This window comes from Salvelinus sp. IW2-2015, unplaced genomic scaffold (genome assembly GCF_002910315.2).
Source record: "Salvelinus sp. IW2-2015 unplaced genomic scaffold, ASM291031v2 Un_scaffold1741, whole genome shotgun sequence".
Lineage (NCBI taxonomy): Eukaryota > Metazoa > Chordata > Actinopteri > Salmoniformes > Salmonidae > Salvelinus > Salvelinus sp. IW2-2015.
Window position 1 is genome coordinate 154,975 of NW_019943125.1, and position 4,074 is coordinate 159,048.

At 47.9% G+C, this 4,074-nt stretch overlaps 1 pseudogene; it reads left to right on the forward strand.

Moving 5' to 3' along the window:
• Window positions 1-3,287, forward strand: part of LOC112071845 (pyruvate kinase PKM-like) — a 40,908-nt pseudogene extending 37,621 nt beyond the window's left edge.
• Window positions 3,288-4,074: the final 787 nt, after the last annotated feature.

Consider the following 4,074-nt stretch of genomic DNA (forward strand, 5'->3'; position numbering starts at 1 on the left):
CTCCCATCCCTCTGTTCTCTCTCCATCCCTCTGTTCTCTCTCCATCCTCTGTTCTCTCCCATCCCTCTGTTCTCTCCATCCCTCTGTTCTCTACCCATCCCTCTGTCTTCTCTCCATCCCTCTGTTCTCTCTCCATCCCTCTGTTCTCTCTCCATCCCTCTGTTCTCCTCCCATCCCTCTGTTCTCTCTCCATCCCTCTGTTCTCTCTCCATCCCTCTGTTCTCTCTCCATCCCTCTGTTCTCTATCCATCCCTCTGTTCTCTCTCCATCCCTCTGTTCTCTCTCCACCCTCTGTTCTCTCTCCATCTCTCTGTTCTCTCTCCATCTCTTCTGTTCTCTCTCCATCCCTCTTCTCTCTCCATCCCTCTTTCCTCTCATCCCTCTGTTCTCTCCATCTCTTCTCTCCTCCTCTGTTCTCTCTCCATCCCTCTGTCTCTCTCCATCCCTCTGTTCTCTCTCCATCCCTCTGTTCTCTCTCCATCCCTATGTTCTCTCTCCATCCCTCTGTTCTCTATCCATCCCTCTGTTCTCTCTCCATCCCTCTGTTCTCTCTCCATCCCTCTGTTCTCTCTCCACCCTCTGTTCTCCTCCCACCCCTCTGTTCTCCTCCATCCCTCTGTTCTCTCTCCACCTCTGTTCTCCTCCCATCCCTCTGTTCTCTCTCCATCCTCTGTTCTCTATCCATCCCTCTGTTCTCTATCCATCCCTCTGTTCTCTATCCATCCCTCTGTTCTCTACCATCCCTTCTGTTCTCCTCCATCCCTCTGTTCTCTCTCCATCCCTCTGTTCTCTATCCATCCCTCTGTTCTCTATCCATCCTCTGTTCTCTCTCCATCCCTCTGTTCTCTCCCATCCCTCTGTTCTCTCTCCATCCCTCTGTTCTCTCTCCATCCCTATGTTCTCTCTCCATCCCTCTGTTCTCTATCCATCCCTCTGTCTCTCTCCATCCCTCTGTCTCTCTCCATCCCTCTGTTCTCCTCCCACCCCTCTGTTCTCTCCCACCCTTGTTCTCCTCCCATCCCTCTGTTCTCTCTCCATCCCTCTGTTCTCTTCCCATCCCTCTGTTCTCTCTCCATCCTCTGTTCTCTATCCATCCCTCGTTCTCTATCCATCCCTCTGTTCTCTCCATCCCTCTGTTCTCTCTCCATCCCTCTGTTCTCTTATCCATCCCTCTGTTCTCTCTCCATCCTCTGTTCTCTCTCCATCCCTCTGTTTCTCTCTCATCCTCTCTATCATCCTCTGTTCTCCTCCATCCCTCTGTTCTCTCTCCATCCCTCTGTTCTCTCTCCATCCCTCTGTTTCTCTATCCATCCCTCTATTCTCTCTCCATCCCTCTGTTCTCTGTCACTGCATCTGTTTTCTGCATCATGTTGCATTGGATGGGACGTTGGGGTCGTCAGATTTCTCAATCAGCATGTGTCTGAGGATCAGCATCAACAACACCTCAGGTATGCAGACCACAGTGATTCTATATTTACTAGTGGACTCGAGGAGACTACCTCTCTTTTATGTTCCCCTTGCCCCTTCAAAGAAACTAGTATTAATCTAGCTTTTGAATGTGGCTGTCTGAATCTGTATGACTTGTATTACTGTTGCTGTCTGAATCTGTTACGACTGTATGACTGTTGCTGTCTGAATCTGTACGACTGTTGCTGTCTGAATCTGTACGACTGTTGCTGTCTGAATCTGTACGACTGTATGACTGTTGCTGTCTGAATCTGTACGACTGTTGCGTCTGGATCTGTACGACTGTTGCTGTCTGAATCTGTACGACTGTTTGCTGTCTGAATCTGTACGACTGTAGGACTGTTGCTGTCTGAATCTTGTGACTGACTGTTGCTGTCTGAATCTGTACGACTGTTGCTGTGCTGTGAATCTGTAATGACTGTTGCTGTCTGAATCTGTACGACTGGTGCTGTCTGAATCTGTATGACTGTTGCTGTCTGAATCTGTACGACTGTTGCTGTCTGAATCTGTACGACTGTTGCTGTCTGAATCTGTATGACGTGATTACTGTTGCGTCTGAATCTGTACGACTGTTGCTGTCTGAATCTTACGACTGTTGCTGTCTGAATCTGTACGACTGTTGCTGTCTGAACTGTACGACTGTTGCTGTCTGAATCTGTAGACTGTTGCTGTCTGAATCTGTACGACTGTTGCTGTCTGAATCTGTAGATGACTGTTGCTGTCCGAATCTGTATGACTGTATTACTGTGCTGTCTGAATCTGTACGACTGTTGCTGTCTGAATCTGTGACGACTGTTGCTGTCTGAATCTGTACGACTGTTGCTGTCTGATTGCTGTACGACTTGTGCCGTGCTGAATCTGTATTATGACTGTGATGTTACTGTGCTAGTCTGAATCTGTACGACTGTTGCTGTGCTGAATCTGTACGACTGTTGGTGTTATGCTGCGCATTTGCAATCTTCGGTGTCGGATCTGGTGGATCTGCTGTCGTGATCTGTCTACCGACTGGTGTTGGCTGTCTGAATCTGGACCGGAGCTTGTGGCTGGCTCGAAATCACGATTTATGAGTACTGTTCTCTAGGTCGAATCGTATAGCGTGTGTATGACGTTCGTCCGGTAAGGTGGCGTGTGAAATCTATCCTTTGACTAGCCTCTCAAATTCACTTCCATGATCGACAGGAAGTAGGGTGCGTACGGTGTGCGTTATCTCTCTCTTTAGCAATATATGTTTTCATTCCACACCCTAACCTGCTGTTCCTTCCTGTGTCTGGTTCTAGGTCCGCCCATCTGCTGTCCAGGTACAGGCCCCGTGCCCCCATCATCGCCGTGACCCGCTGTGGCCAGACCGCCCGTCAGGCCCATCTGTACCGCGGTATCTACCCCGTGCTGTACACCAAGCCTGCCAACGATGTCTGGGCCGAGGATGTCGACCTCCGCGTCAACTTCGCCTTGGAGATGGGTGAGTAATGACAWCGCGTTAAATTCCAATGTTTAAGTAGTAATACTGAACTTTATTTGTAGAGMCCTTTTCATACAGAAAGACCAAATTCGAGATATAATGATAAGATTTGAAGATTTAGCAAATATCGCTGTATTTCTATGGCTGAAGAGATCCTTGTAGCACTGGAGCCCCACCAAAGACCAGTCCATTAACACCCTCCTGTCTCCCCCCTCTTCCCTCCAGGCAAACACCGTCACTTCTTCAAGTCTGGAGATGTCATCATTGTTGTGACCGGATGGCGTCCAGGCGCTGGTTACACCAACACCATGCGTGTTGTGCTGGTTCCTTGAACAAACTCCAAAGAACATTACTCCTTCCCTCTTTACCCATTTCCTGTTCCTATAACCCCTTCCCCTCTTTACCCATTTCCTGTTCCTATAACCCCTCCCCTCTTTACCCATCTCCTGTTCCTATAACCCCCCCCCCCACCAGAAGACATCTATTTGTCCTCTACGATTCTCTAGACTCCACCTTTTTAACCAAGACAACCTAGGTAAAAAACCGAACGGAACCGAACATCAACACCAGGCCACTTCTTCAAAGGACTTTTGGGGTGGTACCATTCATACACAGACAGTCACTTTCCAACACTCCTTAATTCCTATGTTATTATTACATAGGTGTTTCACCTACTGTGTCCAAGTCATCCTTCAACAGGTTACACGCCCTACTGAAAGCACACACACATCTGCCTGACTGAGTTTTCACGGTGAACAATATGAAGTATATGTTTTCCCTATATGTACATTGTACTGTAATCACACATCTGCATGTCAGAGCCGCTCGTTGTCAGTCACTTTGTGGTCCAGTACGTTTGACGTGGATTATGAATATAAGGAGGAGCCTGCTCTATGGGGGGGGTCTTCTCCTCACCTGGTAGACAGGTAAGACTCCACTGACATGTTAAAGGTAACGGTAACGTCATGTTGTTGTTGAGGGTTATGGGGGATCTGGGCATGACTGGGTTTCCATTCATCCAATAAAAAGGTGAACATCTGATCCTCTCTGCTGTTGTTATTTCCCCCCATCTATTAAATATACTTTTGTTGCCCTCAGATGTTGGTGTGGTGACTGTATGGTTCATTAACATATAATATAATAACATT